At 38.8% G+C, this 20,357-nt stretch overlaps 1 protein-coding gene across 1 annotated transcript in view; it reads right to left on the bottom strand.

Annotated features, from left to right (window-relative positions):
- LOC138316057 (C-Maf-inducing protein-like) overlaps positions 1 to 20,357 on the bottom strand; it is a 176,970-nt gene that overhangs the window by 63,545 nt on the left and 93,068 nt on the right. The window lies entirely within an intron of this gene.

Here is a 20,357-nt window from a genome sequence, read left to right as displayed (position 1 = left end):
AATTGAGTTACAAGAAGAACTTTTTAACCATGTTTATGTCGAAAAATTGCATTTTTGAACTTTGTCCCTTATTTCCAACCGGAAATTGGCAAAAAAAAACAATTAATGTTTCATTTTTTGATTCTTTCATAACATATCCAAAAATGCCAGGAATTGGCATGTGTGGTTAACCTTCGGCTGGGCCTACGGCATGAATGAGCTGTAAAATCCAGGTTCATTATTAATCATGCAAAACATTGCTACCATGAGAACTTGACAATCATCACCTTTAAATACCAATTTTGAGAAAAGTTTGACATTTATAGGAAATTAATTCAATCTTCAATGATGGTAGTCAACTACCCTGCCCCCGGGGGGTCATTGGTGGCTCAAAAATGAAGTGACTATGCACAACTAGGGAATCCCTAGAACTTAATATGACGTAAATTTGACAAAATCCCCCCGCTATGAGTAAAAATCACAAAATTAAGGCCATACGTTTCAGAAAATAGCATTTATAGAAAAAATGTACAATTCAAATTGGACCATATCACACCTAATAGGGGAAAATGGAAAAGGTAATAGAGTAACAAATCTAGTTAAAATATCAAATATCCAAAATGACGTCATTGGGCCATATTTAGTGGCTACCCTATTGGTATTTCATTTGACCAATAGCAACTTTTTGACAATAGAATTGATTTTTAAGTCCATATTATACACTCATTTTTTTCTTATTTGCCAATATCAATTGGTCTATCTGGTTGACAATGAGCCAAAATTTGAAAAGAATGTTGATAAAATAAAAATATTTTGACGAAAAGTTAATATGTCAGGCCAAAAAAATTGTTGACCCCCATTAATATACACACAAAAAAATGCTACCTGTGGGTCACGAACTAGGGGATTTTTACCTACATACATCCTTAAAATCCCCATTTGAGATAAGATACTACAGCCATTGCATGAGTCCCAGGTAAATCCAAATTATTCAATTTTGGAACTGAGAAGAAGTCGTTTTGTAATTGAAAAACATAGGTAATGATGACTTTTGACCCCGCCCTCAGGTTTGATGAGACTCATATTATTAAAAAAATTCCAAAGGAAACATGATTTGTAAACAATTTACCCTAGGGAAACCTACATATAAAATTTGAGAGAGATCCCTTCAGCCCTTTCTGAAAAATAGCGGTAACAAACTTTAACTATCAAAATCCAAGATGGTGGCCTGGACGCCATCTTGTTGACCGATCGGTCGCAAAATGCAATATGCACAACTAGGGCCCTAGGGGAACCTACATATAAAATTTGAGACAGATCCCTTGAGCCCGTTTTGACAAATAGTGGTAAGAAGAAATGTTAACGGACAGAAGGACAGAAGGATGGAGGGCTGGATGGACGGAAGGAAAAACAATGTGAATAGCCCACCATCTGATGATGGTGGACTAAAAATAGAAGTCAGGAAATAATCATGTTTCCTAACTCAGTTTTCTCAAAACAAAAGTGTAGACTTAAGTTTGTTTCAAGAAATCAGAGCCACATGAGGTGTTTGTTGACACAGATTGAGCCACAAGTGGAATGAACTATAAACGGAGACATGTTTATGGAGATACATGTGGTGGCTAGGGTGATTGACATATATTCTATTAGAGCTGTGCCACATGTGGTGGCTAGGGTGATTGAAACAGATTCTATTAGAGGTTGACAAGTGTACAGAATTGGGAAGAATTGTTTCTGTTTCCTGTGCCACATGTGGTGCGGGATTATTGATACAGGTTAAGTTAAAAGGAGGGACAGAGAGATGCTTGGTCACACCTAACAAGCTGTCCCTTACATATTCCCTGATAAAAATCAATAATCATGATTTCAACGAGGCCCCATACACACTATGGTCTGGCATTTCGGAAATTGATCTTTATAGATGTAATGCCCCCTCTCTCTGTCACAAGAGGCCTTGCATGTTTGTCACCAACTCTAATATAACTCCTCTATCTAGTCAATAAAAAACATGACAGCCTTCTGTTTGAAGTAGGTTATGACTGTAATATTAGTGTCCTATCTTCACCATTAACCTGATACCTATTTTTGACATATACAATAAAAAAATTCAGTAGAATCAATAACAAGTTTCAGGACAGAAATATCAACAATTAATATAAAACAGCAGTTCCTGTACAACTCGTATCTGTCACAAACATAGCCATGAAATTACAACCTGATCATCACAAACACAGCCATGAAATTACAACCTGATCATCACAAACCATTTTATAGCATCAACCAAGGGGACATATATAACCAACGCTATCCCAGATTGTATTTCTCTATAATAGTAGCTACTGGTATTAAACTCTTAGTTTAATTAGGCATAGCACACACTAAACTATTGCCTATGACGATGGCGGCCATCATCAATATATACCATAAATGTTCTGATTTACACTCGCACTCTAGCACATGGGTTTGGCAGGAGAGGGATCCTCTCCCATTTAACAGCACAATAATTAAGCCTCACAGAAAAATGCATCAATAGAATTTAATGTGCAGCGCAGTTATAACCTTGTGACTCTCGATCTGTGTGGTACACACAAGATGACAAGGTCCAAACAGTGACTGTAGATCTCTGACACCGATTCAGAGCATCAGTAACAAAAACAGCACAAAGTCATAGATATCTAAAAATCAGGACAAGCTCTCGACAAGACATCTAAAACAAGTTTTTTTTCTGTTGAATTGTCTGTCTGAAAGACACGTGGAGCTACATGTGATGTTACTCCAGTAGATACTAGAGGTTGTATCTTATTTAAGTAACAAAATTTAATCCTGTGATATCATCTCCTTCAATGCTTTTTATGTAATTTATTGGTTGATTAAAATAGTTAACGAGAAATTGCAATAATTAGAAGTACATCAAATTCTGTATACTTAAGATCCCAATTTCACTCTCTTAAGACATCAAATATTATCAAAATCTACAAAATGTAAGAAAAGAATGTTTTGATGTTTCCTAGGTTCTGGGTAGACAAACGTAGGATTACAGTTCATCAGGTCACATCTGAATTGACTCCTGTACTGACGTGACCTTTGTAATGATTTGACAATGCCTACCACACCTTCTATAACTTGATGTAATTTGGTTGGATTAGTTTAACATTCTATTGACGGCCAGGGTCATTTACGGCTAGGTTCAGATGGTGGAGAAGAAACCACTGACCAGTGCTGACCACATGGGATTTGAACACCCAACTCAAGAGATGAAGAGCATATGGTCATATGTCGAAACTTGGCCAACGTGCCCTATGTAGTAGCTTGTGGTTAGATCACCAAACAACACAAAGTGTTTAAAGTGCAAAGGTCAAAGTTACAACAGCAAAGACTAGTCCTTAACAGAAAACATTGACTTAAACAGGAACATAGTAACACAGGATATCTGGTGAATGGCTGATGCTAAAGGGGCACTAAATTGATTGTTTATTAAATTCACATAAAATACTGAAGTTCCAAGGTCGAAGGTTTTTTTTTTTTTTTTTTTTTTTTTTTTGAAAAGGAAGAAATATTGCTTAGAATGCTGCAGGCAAAGTTTATTTTAATCTAATTGATGTATATTTTAATGTTTAAAACAATTGCTTTGATATTTTTAACGACAAGCTAACATAGACTATACAATCACTTGGGGCTATATAGAAGGAGTAAAATATTTTATGATTGTTGTTTGGCCTTTTGATCCAATGATAATGGCGACTTAATGTTAGGAACCTGATTCTCCTGACCAATCCTAACCGGACAATGTACCTTGTCACCACAGATATAGAAACAACATAATATTTCCATCTCCTTAACAACAGGAGGCCCATAATAAACAAAATACATGGTCATACAAATGCTCAATGTAATTGTTTTGTGATGCATGATCATGGACCATTGTTGTCCTTATTAATAGACTTATGATGTCAAATGAAATATAAATCCAAAGGAGAACGGGTAATTTTGGCTTAAACAACCTACATATATACTCAGTAATATTAATACCGCATGTATTGATAGAAAGTTGATCTATACAGAGAGAACGTCAACCCTCCTAGTGAATGGTCCATACGCTCCTCAATGCTCATTATCTTTTTTAATATGAGGGTTTTGATAGCTAAAGCGACATGGACCAAGCATAATTAGTCTTACCTTTCAACAATATAATTGCATTTATTAATCTTGAGTGATAAATGTTTATTTAAAACATGCATTATACTTCTTCTTACCCAAGGGACATAACTCCCCATGTACAATAATTCCCATTCAAGGGACACAACTCTCTTGATATTTAGTGACTCAAATTTAAGCATCCCAGTGCAGAGTCAGAGTGGTCATGCTGAAGCAGGAACATCAATTTGTTTTAATTATGACGACAAAAATATCACGTCAAAATATGATGTCACAATTACCTGAAGGTTTGACTAATTAATGGCAATTGTACTTTACCTACGTCATATAGTATCTCCAAACTAATATATATTCATATGTGAATATCTTTTTCAGAGTAAATAACACAAGAGCCCGATAGGCCGACATGGCTTCTAGCTAGTTTCCTCGAATTTTAGTAGGGCAAGCGGAACCTTATGCAAAGCATAAGACATCTGGATCTCTTTGCTACATTGAGAACACGACTTTCAAATATCTAAACAATCTGACCTCATGACCTTGAATTCATCCAACATTTTAAGCGTGTAACAAGTTATCAGGTTTCTGGGCCTCTTAGATAATGAACAATAATTACATGTAAGTATTTGTCTCACCTACCCCACTACAATCCTGAACAGGACAATTTTTTCTCCATCAGATTCATCTTCTATATGTTATGAAAATTGTAATTTCTGATTTAACAAAGGTTATCTTGTAAAATGTTAGTGGTAAGTTCCATCTTTTGACCTTATACTACATAATGGGGTTAATGTTGTAATAGTGCTCCACCAGCCACTTACATGCTGATAAGTGGGACATTACTCCATGGTACTTACAAGTATAGAAAAACTTCCCTCTATATGTCCCCTAACTGGTACAAAATCTCCATTTCCATAAGACATAAAAACATACTACAGCAAATGGACATTATATAATTAGATCAGCATTCATTCACCTAAAACCATTTTGATATGAGCTGCGGCCAGATGTACTACACCTGTTACACACTATTGAGGGTAGTGTATAATGTGTTGGTGTGTCCACTCCCCAACTATGCTAGAAGCCATATAGGGAAGCTTAATGCTTTCTGAATGATCAGGATGACAATGGTTTATAAGTGGACATGCAATCACATCTCTCTCCTCAGGGGATCACATTCTATAATCAGCCGTCAACCAAGTCTCAAATGTCTCTTTCTTTCAGTAAGCTTTCTTCTGACATGAAATGAAGACTACATTTTGCTTCCAGACAACCCTTGTATATACATGTAATTAGTCGTTACAGACCACAGAGCCTTAGTTACACTTTACAGCCTAACTTTAAATAAATTTGTATAGCCTCACTTTAGATGTAAAATTTCACATTTAACCCTTTTTGGTGACCACATCTTTATTATAACCACCAAAAAGACCAGTTTCTCAGAGTGTCAAAAGGGCAATTGCTACACAGTGATTGACCTGTGTGTTAAGACCTCTTGATTATAAAGACAAATTTTCACTTGTCTCTAGGGTGGTCTGTATAGACAGGTTTGATATTTTGATTTCAAAAAATTTCAATATTGTTACACACAACCTTACTTTAAAAGACAGACACTGCTTTGGTAGTACCACAACCATTTTACTTTCATTACCAAACCTATTTTGATATCTGATGATCTCACATTTATTCAAAGCTTCATTTTGACCCCAGACTGCCTCAAAATGTGCTTGACAGCCTCATTAGGATTTCCAACAACCTCATGATGATTTACAGCTTCATTTTGATAATATACCACCTAACCTTTATGCACAGTCTCATTCTGATAATAGGCAGACTCAGTTTGATACCAAAACAAGAGGCCTAGAGGGCCTGTATCGCTCATCTGGTTTGTAATGCCCGGTACTGTTGTGAATACTGGTTCATTGTTTCTTTTCTGAAGGAATTTGAATATTTACTTCTAATTCGCCTATTGGGCCCTGCCCCTCCTGCCCCCAGGGGGTCAGAGCCAAAATTGATACAAGTTCTGTTCCTCTTCCCCTAAGGATGTTTGTGGCCAAATTTGGTTACAATCCGTGCAGAACTCTAGGACAAGTAGCGATTTATAGGATTTACCTCTATTTCCTCTATTTGGCCCCGCCCCTCCTGCCCCAGGGGGGTCAAAGCCAAATTTTATACAAGTACTGTTCCCCTTCCCCCAAGGATGTTTGTGTCCAAATTTGGTTACAATACATGCAGAACTCTAGGACAAGTAGCGTTTTATAGGATTTACCTCTATTTCCCCTATTGGGCCCCGACCCTCCTACCCCCTGGGGTCAGAGCCAAAATTTATACAAGTTCTGTTCCCCTTCCCCCTAGGATGTTTGTGGCCAAATTTGGTTACAATCCATGCAGAACTCTAGGACAAGTAGCGATTTATAGGATTTACCTCTATTTCCCCTATTGGACCCCGCCTCCCCTACCCCGGGGGGTCAGAGCCAAAATTTATACAAGTTCTGTTCCCCTTTATCCCAAGGATATTTGTGGTCAAATTTGGTTACAATCCATGCAGAACTCTAGGACAAGTAGCGATTTATAGGATTTACCTCTATTTCCCCTATTGGGCCCCACCCCTCCTGCCCCCGGGGGGTGGGAGCCAAAATTTATACTAGTTCTGTTCCCCATCCCCCAAGGATGTTAGTGGCCAAATTTGGTTACAATCCATGTAGAACTCTAGGACAAGTAGCGATTTATAGGATTTACCTCTATTTCCCCTATTGGGCCCCACCCCTCCTGCCCCCAGGGGGTCAGAGCCAAAATTTATACAAGTTCTGTTCCCCTTCCCCCAAGGAAGTTTGTGGCCAAATTTGGTTACAATCCATGCAGAACTTTAGGACAAGTAGCGATTTATAGGATTTACCTCTATTTCCCCTATTGGGCCCTGCCCTTCCTGTCCCTGGGGGGTTAGAGCCAAAATTTATACAATTTCTGTTCCCCTTCCCCCAAGGATGTTAGTGGCCAAATTTGGTTACAATCCATGCAGAACTCTAGGACAAGTAGCGATTTAAATGAAATGTTGACGGACGGACGGACGACGGAAGCTGCGCCATGACATAAGCTCAAAACATACTCAATTTAAATGATACATTTGGTTTGATAAATAGTGTACATTAATTGTCTCCATTAGAAACCTTATCATAAAGAACATCAAACTAAAATTTACTGTGTGATGCGTGAGTTTTTTCTAAACATGCAGCAATGAAGGGTAAAACTTGAGAAATACAGATAGATTGTACATTAGCAGAGAAAAATAAGAACAAACCCAAGGAATAGCAACCTGTCTGACCGAGATTTAAATAGGAAATGACTGACAGTTGACATTTTGATGAACAGAAAAATAAATAATCGAAATTTCTATATAAATCCTTTCCAACATAAAAAATTAGAGTTTACTTAACAATATCATGTCTTGATACACGTGACTTTGTCTTCACTGTTTAGTTAAATGTACATGAAGATTTATTTTTAATGTTAGATAGCTATAGTGTTAGTGCATTTTTAGAGGGCTGACAATTGGATGACTTTGTGGTACAGAACAGGCTTTGTAATATCGTGACCTAGCTACATGTAATGCCTATTTTTATATTTTGAGGAGTATTGATTTTACTGGTATAACTTTGAGTGCCATCTGCCTATAGGAATTATTTCCATCAACAATACTGTTGAGCTATACACAAGGAACCTAAAAAAAGTCTTAGTTGGTAATATTTCACTACATGAGTAACATTTTGTTCTATAATACAGCAGGTAAAGCTATGCGAAAATAATTGTTATATACTCGAAGATTCCCAACATAAAATCAAAGTGCCAAGGCCACTCATAGATACTGTGAAGGACTCAAACAGAAGAATAAAGAAATTGGTTTATCATTTATATTGAATTTAGTATACCTGTTGTAATATATTCCTGTTGTAGTATATACTAAATGTGCAATGTTGAATTTTGGAGCTAAACAAAAGATATTTACAGTACACCGTATTTCTTTTATGATATTTACAGATGTTTCAAGAACAAGAGGCCCAGAGGGCCTGTATTGCTCACCTGGTTTGTAATGTCAAGTCATGTTCTGAATACAGGTTCATTGTTTCTTTTCTGAAGGAAGTTGAATATTTACCTCTTATTTCCCTATTGGGCCCCGCCCCTCCTGCCCCCAGGGGGGGCCAGAGCCAAAATTTATACAAGTTCTGTTCCCCTTCCCCCAAGGATGTTTGTGGCCAAATTTGGTTACAATCCATGCAGAACTCTAGGACAAGTAGCGATTTATAGGATTTACCTCTATTTCCCCTAATGGGCCCTGCCCCTCCTGCCCCCGGGAGGGTCAGAGCCAAAATTTATACAAGTTCTGTTCCCCTTCCCCCAAGGATGTTAGTGGCCAAATTTGGTTACATACCATTCAGAACTCTATGACTAGTAGCGATTTAAAGGATTTACCTCTATTTCTCCTATTGGGCCCCGCCCCTCCTGCCCCCGGGGGGTCAGAGCCTAAATTTATACAAGTTCTGTTCCCCCTCCCCCAAGTATGTTTGTGGCCAAATTTGGTTACAATCCATGCAGAGGGGGGAAAGAATCAGCTTAAAATAAATTGGGTAAATATATATCTTTTGCTTTAGAAAGAAGAAAATTGCTGTCAGGTTAAGACCAACAATTGTTACTGTCTCTCTCTCTATTCTACAAAAGATGTAGAATTTAATGTTTGTAGTAAAGAACTGTACATGTATTAAAATATGCACTGTGAAAAATGTGATGAAAAACATTTCTAGTGCTGCTTGCTGATGAACTTAGGTGGAAATAATTTTAAAATAGTAGCTATATTCTCACTAAATAGTTACTTGTAATATCCATCTGGTTTATATTTATTTGTGAATTAAATAACTAAAAAAATAGTAGCTATGTTCAAAATGTCATTACTTTTTTGTCCATTCTGATATATATTTATTAAAAATGAAATTTATTTAACTAATGTATTTAAAAGTAGTAGTAGCTATGTTCAAAATAAAATTACTTTTTGTGTCCATTCTAATATATATTCATTAAAAATGAATACTTAAATATCCAGCGTTTTTTCTCTTAACATAACATGCAAACCCGTAAAAGTTGGAAGTTTTATGAAACAGTCTGTAACCTTACCTGTAATTATAATTATCTGCTATTGTTCTATCTTTCACACCTAGTCTCACCTGGCCAACAAAATACCTTACCTGTATACCTCAAAATTCAGAATGTTGGCTAAGTGAGAAGACACCGGCTAGCTGATTATCCCCCCCTCTTGATTAGTTTTAGGGGGAAAACTATTGACCAGCTGATATTCCCCCCCCCCCCCTCTTGATTATATCTAGGGGGGAAACTATTGGCTAGCTGATTATTCCCCCCTCTTGATTATATCTAGGGGGGAAACTATTGGCTAGCTGATCATAACCCCCTCTTGATTATATCTAGGGGGGGAAACTATTGGCTAGCTGATCCTTCCCCCCCTCTCGATTAATTCTAGGGGGAAACTATTGGCTAGCTGATTATTCCCCCCCCCCCCCTCTTGATTATATCTAGGGGGGAAACTAGTGGCTAGCTGATTCTTTCCCCCCTCTCGATTAATTCTAGGGGGAAACTATTGGCTAGCAGATTATTCCCCCCTCTTGATTATATCTAGAGGGAAACTATTGGCTAGCTGATTCTTTCCCCCCTCTTGAATTATTTTCAGGGGGTGGGGGAGATTATTGGCTAGTGATTATCCCCCCTCTTGATTAGTTTTAGGGGGAAAACCATTGACGAGCTGATATATCCCCCCCCCTCTTGATTATATCTAGGGGGGGAAACTATTGGCTAGCTGATTATTCCCCCCTCTTGATTATATCTAGGGGGGAAACTATTGGCTAGCTGATTCTTTCCCCCCTCTTGATTATATCTAGGGGGGAAACTATAACTATAACTGATAAAGGCCCTACGAGCTCACAAATACCATATTTGGAGAGCTATATTTCCGCCATTTTTCTATATCACCCCTTGAAGTTCATAACTTTTGAAAACAAAAGTTCTTACAACACAGGTACGAAAAATGAAGACTGTACATACAGGTTTAAAGGCGCTGAAACGTCTCGCGCAGGGACAAAAATAAACTAAAATTTCGATTTTTGATGTCCTATATCTCCGCCATTTTGAATCATATGACCTTGAAATTGGTCATTTTATGTGTCTTAGATCATGCTTTTTCACATCCAATTCAAAACAATTTTCTTTGAAATTTCATAAATAACGGTAAAATTTACGTTAAAAAATGAACGAAACGCCATAATCGGAGGGCTATATTTCAGCCATTTTCAGTGTTTTGTCTTTGAAATTCAAACCCGATACAGATAATATGTTAAAGTCTACATTTACAAAAAATCAACACCCTACATTAAATGATTAAGGCGTTACGAGCTCACAAATTACGTTGAAAAATAAGGAAATGGAACAAATTGCCATATTTGGAGAGCTATATTTCCGCCATTTTTCTATATAATCCCTTTAAAACCCATAACTTTTGAAGACAAAAGTTCATACAACAGCGGTATGAAAAATCAACACCGTACATACAGGTAGTAAGGCGCTGAAAGGTCTCGTGCAGGGACAAATATAAACTAAAATTTCGATTTTTGATGGTCAATATCTCCGCCATTTTGAATCATATGACCTTGAAATTGGTCATTTTATGTACCGGAGAGCATACTCTTTCATATGCATCCTTCGAAACATTTCTATGTTAAAGTTCATTTTTGACCTTTGTTTGACCTCATTTGACCCTCTAGCGAACTCATGACCTAGATATAATCTCTGATAACATGTAATGAGAAAAAAAAATTAAATATCGCGATCTACCTGAATAACTAAACATGGATGATGTACAGCGTATAGTTATGAAGTTATGAGCGTTTAAAGTTCGTTCGAAAAAAGTATTTTTTTACGTCTGTGACCTTGACCTTGAACATTTTTGTAAAAAATCGAACGTACATTTCAAGATCTTATGTACATTCATAACGTGTCCAAAGTTGACCGTCGTACCTTATTCCGTTCCTGAGATATCCTGCTAACAAGATTTGTGGAAATAAGAAAAAAAAAAGAAAAATAATAAGAAGACTAGATTTTATCGCGATCAAAACACGGGATTTCCACCTATGTATTGATATAAGTAATGATAAGATCTTTTTTAATATTTTTTTAATCTTTTGACTCTTTGGCCCCGCCTCTCAGGCACCTTTTGATCTTCTATACAAAGATATTCTGAATAAACTTGTAGTACTTGAAGCCTTTTACCAATTTACAGTTGTGTCATGGACGTGTGGTTCGGTTGGGGAACTCGCTCTACATGTTTTGATTCTTCTCAACAAGAAAACACATATGTTTGGTTTCAACTCCACGTTCATTCTCCTTTCTTATGAAGATCACCGACAAATGGGGAATTACTCGTACAATTAAAGTGACGATTATCTCCCTTTGGCCGCATAATGTAATCTCATCACATTCGTACAACTACAGGATATACAACATCCAACGCACAAAATAAAATCGCCGAAAGGACAATAATAAAATTGAAGTGTTATATCTCCGCCATTTTGAATCATATGACCTTGAAATTAGTCATTATATGTGTCCGAGAACATGCTCTTTCATATCCAATCTTCAGAACATTTTTATCGGAAAATAAAATGTATACAAACGGCAAAATTTATGTTAAACAATTGAACGAAATGACATTTTCGGAGGGCTATATTTTCGCCATTTTCAAATTCATGATTTTGAAATTAAAACCCTGTACAGACAATATGCCAATGTCTGTATTTACATAAAAATCAACGCCCTACATTAAATGATAAAGGCCCTACGAGCTCACAAATTACGGGGAAAAAATAAGAAAATGAAACAAATCGCCATATTCAGAGAGCTATATTTCCGCCATTTTTCTATAAAACCCCTTGAAATTCATAAGTTTTCAAAACAAAAGTTTATACAACACAGGTACGAAAAAACAAGACTGTACAAACAGGTTGAAAGGCGCTGAAACGTCTCGCGCAAGGACAAATATAAACTAAAATTTCGATTTTTGATGTCCTATATCTCCGCCATTTTGAATAATATGACCTTGAAATTAGTCATTTAATGTGTCTGAGAGCATGATCTTTCACATCCAATTCAAAACATTTCTCTTTGAAATTTCATGAATTACGGTAAAATTTACGTTAAAAAATTGAACGAAACGCAATATTCGGAGAGCTATTTTTCCACCATTTTCAAATTTATGACTTTGAAATTACATGCCTGTACAGACAATATGCCAAAGTCTACATTTACGAAAAAACAACACTCTACATTAAATGATAAAAACCCTACAAGCTCACAAATTACGGAAAAAAATGAGAAAATGAAACAAATCGCCATATTCAGAGAGCTATATTTCCGCCATTTTTCTATATAACCCTTTGAAATTCATAAGTTTTGAAGACAAAAGTTCATACAACACAGGTACGAAAAAGCAAGACTGTACACACAGGTTTAAAGGCGCTGAAACGTCTCGCGCAGGGACAAATATAAACTAAAATTTCGATTTTTGATGTCCTATATCTCCGTCATTTTGAATCATATGACCTTGAAATTGGTCTTTTAATGTGTCTGAGAGCATGATCTTTCACATCCAATTCAAAACATTTCTCTTTGAAATTTCATGAATTACGGTAAAATTTACGTTAAAAAATTGAACGAAACGCAATATTCGGAGAGCTATTTTTCCACCATTTTCAAATTTATGACTTTGAAATTACAAACCTGTACAGACAATATGCCAAAGTCTACATTTACGAAAAAACAACACTCTACATTAAATGATAAAAACCCTACAAGCTCACAAATTACGTTGAAAAAAATGAGAAAATGAAACAAATCGCCATATTCAGAGAGCTATATTTCCGCCATTTTTCTATATAACCCTTTGAAATTCATAAGTTTTGAAGACAAAAGTTCATACAACACAGGTACGAAAAAGCAAGACTGTACACACAGGTTTAAAGGCGCTGAAACGTCTCGCGCAGGGACAAATATAAACTAAAATTTCGATTTTTGATGTCCTATATCTCCGTCATTTTGAATCATATGACCTTGAAATTGGTCATTTTATGTACCTGAGAACATGTTCTTTTATATGCGCCATTCAGAACATTCTACGGTAAAGTTCATATTTGACCTTTATTTGACCTCATTTGACCCTCTAGCGAACTCATGACCTAGACATAATCTCTGATAACATGTAATCAGAAAAACCCTTTCAATATCGCGATCTACCTGAATAACTAAACATGGACGATGTACAGCGTATAGTTATGAAGTTATGAGCGTTTAAAGTTCGTTCGTCTGTGACCTTGACCTTGACCTTTACCGTACAAAATCGAACGTACGTTACAAGCACTCATGTACCTACATAACGTGTCAAAAGTTGAGCGTCGTACCTTATTCCGTTCGTGAGATATCCTGCTAACAACATTTGTGGAAATAAGAAAAAAAAGAAAAATAATAAGAAAAAACAGAACAATTACAATAGGGATTTCCATCCGTAAATGGAAATCCCTAAAAAAACAGAACAATAACAATAGGGATTTCCATCCTGAATGGAAATCAATAGGGATTTCCATCCTGAATGGAAATCCCTAACAAGAGATCCCAGAGGGATCTTGGCGCCAACCAAAGATGATCTATGTCTGACAAAGGAAAGAGGGATCTTTTCTCTGCTTTACAAACTTTTACTACATATTACTACATATGAAATTTGAGAATGATCCTTTGAGTACTTTCTGAGATATATAACAGTAACAAACTTCAATTATCAAAAAACAAGATGGCTACCTGTTGGCCATCTTTTTGACCGATCTGAATATGCAATATGCACAACTAAGGTCCTAGGAGAACTTGCATATAAAAATTTAGACAGATCATTTCAGTACTTTCTGAGAAAAAATGGTAACAATTTTAAATTAAGCTTCAACTATCAAAATCCAAGATGGCGGCCTCTCGGCCATCTTGTTCACCTTTCAGTCATATGCACAACTAAACCCCTAGGAAAACCTGCACATGCAATTTGACACAGATCTCTTCAGTACTTTCTGAGAAATAGCGGTAACAAAGTTCAATTGCCAAAATCAAAGATGACGTCCTGTCGGCCATCTTGTTCATCCATTGGTACCAAAATGCAATATGCATAACTAGGGACATAGGGGACCATGCACATGAAATTTAAGACAGATTCCTTTAGTACTTTTGGAGAAATAGCGGTAACAAAATTCAATTGTCAAAATCCAAGATGGCGACCTGTCGACAATCTTATTGATCAATCAGTCCCAAAATGCAATATGCACAACTAGGGCCCTAGGGGAACCTATATGTGATATTTGAGAAGAATCCCTTCAGCGCTTTCCGAGAAATAGCAGTAACAAACTTTAATTGTCAAAATCCAAGATGGTGGCCTGTCGGCCATCTTGTTGACCGATTTGTCCCAAAATGCAATATGCACAACTAGGGCCCTAGGGGAACCTACATGTGAAATATGAGAGAGATCCCTTTCGTACTTTCTGAGAAATAGCGGTAACAAACTTTAACTATCAAAATACAAGATGGTGTACTATCGGCCATCTTGTTCAACAATTGGTACCAAAATGCAACATGCATAACCAGGGACCTAGGGGACCATGCACATGAAATTTGAGACAAATCCCTTCAGCCCTTTCTGCAAAATAGTGGTAACAAAATTCAATTGTCAAAATCCAAGATGGCTGCAGCCATCTTGTTGACCAATTGGTCCCAAAATGCAATATGCACAACTAGGGCCCTAGGAGAATCTATATGTGAAATTTGAGAAGAATTCCTTCAGCACTTTCCGAGAAGTAGCGGTAACAAAATTAAATTGTAAAAATCCAAGATGGTGGCCTGTCGGCCATCTTGTTGACCGATTGGTCCTAAAATGCAATATGCACAACTAGGGCCCTAGGGGAGCCTACATGTCAAATTTGAGAAGAATCCTTTCTGCACTTTCTGAGAAATAGCGGTAACACACTTTAATTGTCAAAATCCAAGATGGCTGTCTGGCGGCCATTTTGTTGACCTATTGGTACCAAAATGCAATATCCTCAAATAGGGCCCTAGGGGAACCTACATATGAAATTTGATAAAGATCCCTTCAGTCCTTTCTGAGAAATAGCGGTAACAAGAATTGTTAACAGACGGAAGGACGGACGGACGGACGGACCACAGTCAAAAAGCGATTTGAATAGCCCACCATCTGATGACATCAAGCTGTTAGGCAGATGCCCCATTCTCCAGAAAACAGATACTGTAGGTCCTGGAAAAATAAGTTTAATTGAAGGCTTTGCATATCTTTCAGCAGTCTAATGTCTGGTGGTCGGGTGACCGACTTTCATATCAATTATTTCAAGAATATTCAACTAATGTATATAATTTGTTTGATATTCTTCTTAATCAAAATTCCAACATATATAAAACAATTTCAAAATATAAAGAAAGCATTTAAGTCTTATATTCATTAAAAATGAGTTTTTGTCCTACATTCTTGACTCTTGTGTTGCACAGTTATGTATGTATAGTGAAACCATGCACACATGAGGGCAGCCTTATCAATAATCATTTTAAAACATAACTATAATGTACACAGAGAGAAACTCAGATAAGTTTATTTTTAACTCTAAGAGCTATAAGCCTTAAGTAATTCCAATTTGTATTGTCATTAACAGTGTTATGTAAGTTGGACAGAGGAGTGTGTACACATGTAGAGTAGGTGTGTGAATTCCACCAATCAGTTCCCATGACTGCATACACACAAATGCAGTAATGGGAATGTCACATTTTGATTGGTTCGAAGGAATACTGTTTGACATTCTTTTTAATTAACAAGAGGCCCAGAGGGCCTGTATCGCTCACCTGGTTTGTAATGCCAAGTAATGTTCTGAATACAGGTTCACTGTTTCTTTTCTGAAGGAATCTTAATATTAACCTCTAAATCCCCTATTGGGCCCCACCCCTCCTGCCCCTGGGGGATCAGAGCCAAAATTTATACAAGTTCTGTTCCCCTTCCCCCAAGGATGTTTGTGGCCAAATTTGGTTACAATCCATGCAGAACTCTAGACAAGTACCGATTTATAGAATTTACCTCTATTTCCCCTATTGAGCCCCGCCCCTCCTGCCCCCGAGGGACCAGAGCCAAAATTTATACAAGTTCTGTTCCCCTTCCCCCAAGGATGTTTGTGGCCAAATTTGGTTACATTCCATTTAGAACTCTGTGACTAGTAGCGATTTAAAGGATTTACCTCTATTACCCCTATTGGGCCCCACCCCTCCAGCCCCCGGTGGGTCAGAGCCAAAATTTATACAAGTTCTCTTCCCCTTCTCCCAAGGATGTTTGTGGCCAAATTTGGTTACATTTCATGTAGAACTCTATGACTAGTAGTGATTTAAAGGATTTACCTCTATTTCCCCTATGGGCCCCGCCCCTCCTGCCCCTGGGGGACCAGAGCCAAAATTTATACAAGTTCTGTTCCCCTTCCCCCAAGGATGTTTGTGGCCAAATTTGGTTACATTCCATTCAAACCTCTATGACTGGTAGCGATTTAAAGGATTTACCTCTATTTCCCCTATTGGGCCCCGCCCTTCCTGTCCCTGGGGGGTTAGAGCCAAATTTTATACAATTTCTGTTCCGTTTCCCCCAAGGATGTTTGTGGCCAAATTTGGTTACAATTCATGTAGAACTCTATGACTAGTAGCAATTTAAAGGATTTACCTCTATTTCCCTTATTGGGCCCCGCCCCTCCTGCCCCCGAGGGACCAGAGCCAAAATTTATACGAGTTCTGTTCCCCTTACCCCAAGGATGTTTGTGGCCAAATTTGGTTACATTCCATTCAGATCTCTATGACTAGTAGCGATTTAAAGGATTTACCTCTATTTCCCCTATTGGGCCCCGCCCCTCCTGCCCCTGGGGGGTCAGAGCCAAAATTTATACAAGTTCTGTTCCCCTTCCCCCAAGGATGTTTGCGGCTAATTTTGGTTACAATTCATGCAGAACTCTAGGACAAGTAGCGATTTCAAGGATTTACCGCTATTTCCCCTATTGGGCCCCGCCCCTCCTGCCCCTGAGGGGTCAGAGCCAAAATTTGTACCAGTTCTGTTCCCCTTCTCCCAAGGATGTTTGTGGCCAAATTTGGTTACAATTCATATAGAACTCTATGACTAGTAGCGATTTAAAGGATTTACCTCTATTTCCCTTATTGGGCCCCGCCCCTCCTGCCCCCGAGGGACCAGAGCCAAAATTTATACAAGTTCTGTTCCCCTTTCCCCAAGGATGTTTGTGGCTAAATTTGGTAACATTCCATTCAGAACTCTATGACTAGTAGCGATTTAAAGGATTTACCTCTATTTCCCCTATTGTGCCCCGCCCCTCCTGCCCCCGAGGGACCAGAGCCAAAATTTATACAAGTTCTGTTCCCCTTACCCCAAGGATGTTTCTGGCCAAATTTGGTTACAATCCATGTAGAACTCTATGACTAGTAGCGATTTAAAGGATTTACCTCTATTTCCCCTATTGGGCCCCGCCCCTCCTGCCCCTGACGGACCAGAGCCAAAATTTATACAAACTCTGTTCCCCTTCCCCCAAGGATATTTGTGGCCAAATTTGGTTACATTCCATTCAGAACTCTATGACTAGTAGCGATTTAAAGGATTTACCTCTATATCCCCTATTGGGCCCCGCCCCTCCTGCCCCTGGGGGGTCAGAGCCAAAATTTATACAAGTTCTGTTCCCCCTCCCCCAAGGATGTTTCTGGCCAAATTTGGTTACAATCCATGCAGAACTCTATGACTAGTAGCGATTTAAAGGAAATGTTGACGGACAAACGGACGACGGACAGACGACGTACGACAGACGCCGCGCCATGACATAAGCTCACCGGCCCTTCGGGCCAGGTGAGCTAAAAATCCCTACATAAAATAAACAATTTCAAAGTAAAGAAAGCATTTAAGTCTTATATTCATTAAACAAGAGGCCCAGAGGGCCTGTATCGATCACCTGGTTTATAATGCCAAGTAATGTTCTGAATACAGGTTCATTGTTTCTTTTCTGAAGGAATTTTAATATTAACCTCTAAATCCCCTATTGGGCCCCACCCCTCCCGCCCCCAGGGGGTCAGAGCCAAAATTTATACAAGTTCTGTTCCCCTTCTTCCAAGGATGTTTATGGCCAAATTTGGTCACAATCCAAACAAAACTCTAGGACAAGAAGTGATTTATAGGATTTACCTCTATTACCCCTATTGGGCCCCACCCGTCCTGCCCTCGGGGGGCCAGAGTCAAAATTTATACGAGTTCTGTTCCCCTTCCCCCAAGGATGTTTGTGGCCAAATTTGGTTACAATCCATGCAGAACTCTATGACTAGTAGCGATTTAAAGGATTTACCTCTATTTCCCCTATTGGGCCCCACCCCTCCTGCCCCCGGGGGGGTCAGAGCCAAAGTTTATACAAGTTCTGTTCCCCTTCCCCAAAGGATGTCTGTGGCCAAATTTGGTTACATTCCATTCAGAACTCTATGACTAGTAGCGATTTAAAGGATTTACCTCTATTACTCCTATTGGGCCCCGCCCCTCCTGCCCCCAGGGGACCAGAGCCGAAATTTATACAAGTTCTGTTCCCATTCCCCGAAGGATGTTTGTGGCCAAATTAGGTTACAATTCATGTAGAGCTCTAGGACAAATAGAGATTTAAAGGATTTACCTCTATTTCCCCTATTGGGCCCTGCCCCTCCCGCCCCCAGGGGGTCAGAGCCAAAATTAATACAAGTTCTGTTCCCCTTCTTCCAAGGATGTTTATGGCCAAATTTGGTCACAATTCCATTCAGAACTCTATGACTAGTAGCGATTTAAAGGATTTACCTCTATTTCCCCTATTGGGCCCCGCCCCTCCTGCCCCTGGGGGCCAGAGTCAAAATTTATACAAGTTCTGTTCCCCTTCCCCCAAGGATGTTTGTGGCCAGAATTTGGTTACAATTCATGTAAGAACTCTATGACTAGTAGCGATTTAAAGGATTTACCTCTATTTCCCCTATTGGGCCCCGCCCCTCCTGCCCCCGGGGGGTCAGAGCCAAAATTTATACGAGTTCTGTTCCCCTTCCCCCAAGGATGTTTGTGGCCAAATTTGGTTACAATCCATGCAGAACTCTATGACTAGTAGCGATTTAAAGGATTTACCTCTATTTCCCCTATTGGGCCCCACCCCTCCTGCCCCCGGGGGGGTCAGAGCCAAAGTTTATACAAGTTCTGTTCCCCTTCCCCAAAGGATGTTTGTGGCCAAATTAGGTTACAATTCATGTAGAGCTCTAGGACAAATAGAGATTTAAAGGATTTACCTCTATTTCCCCTATTGGGCCCTGCCCCTCCTGCCCCCAGGGGATCAGAGCCAAAATTTATACAAGGTCTGTTCCCCCTCCCCCAAGGATGTTTGTGGCCAAATTTAGTAACATTCCATTCAGAACTCTATGACTAGTAGCGATTTAAAGGATTTACCCCTATTTCCCCTATTGGGCCCCACCCCTCCTGCCCCCGGGGGACCAGAGCCAAAATTTATACAAGTTCTGTTCCCCTTCCCCCAAGGATGTTTGTGGCCAAATTTGGTTACATTCCATTCAGAACTCTATGACTAGTAGCGATTTAAAGGATTTACCTCTATTTCCCCTATTGGGCCCCGCCCCTCCTGCCCCCTGGGGACCAGAGTCAAAATTTATACAAGTTCTGTTCCCCTTCCCCCAAGGATGTTTGTGGCAGAATTTGGTTACAATTCATGTAGAACTCTATTACAAGTAGCGATTTAAAGGATTTACCTCTATTTCCCCTATTGGGCCCCGCCCCTCCTGCCCCCGGGGGACCAGAGCCAAAATTTATACAAGTTCTGTTCCCCTTCCCCCAAGGATGTTTGTGGCCAAATTTGGTTACATTCCATTCAGAACTCTATGACTAGTAGCGATTTAAAGGATTTACCTCTATTTCCCCTATTGGGCCCCGCCCCTCCTGCCCTGGTGGGGACAGAGCCAAAATTTATACAAGTTCTGTTTCCCCTCCCCCAAGGACGTTTGTGGCCAAATTTGGTTACAATCCATGCAGAACTCTATGACTAGTAGCG

The sequence above is a fragment of the Argopecten irradians genome, chromosome 2 (assembly GCF_041381155.1).
Source record: "Argopecten irradians isolate NY chromosome 2, Ai_NY, whole genome shotgun sequence".
In the NCBI taxonomy this organism is placed as follows: Eukaryota; Metazoa; Mollusca; class Bivalvia; order Pectinida; family Pectinidae; genus Argopecten; species Argopecten irradians.
This window is presented reverse-complemented; position numbering and strand designations above follow the sequence as displayed.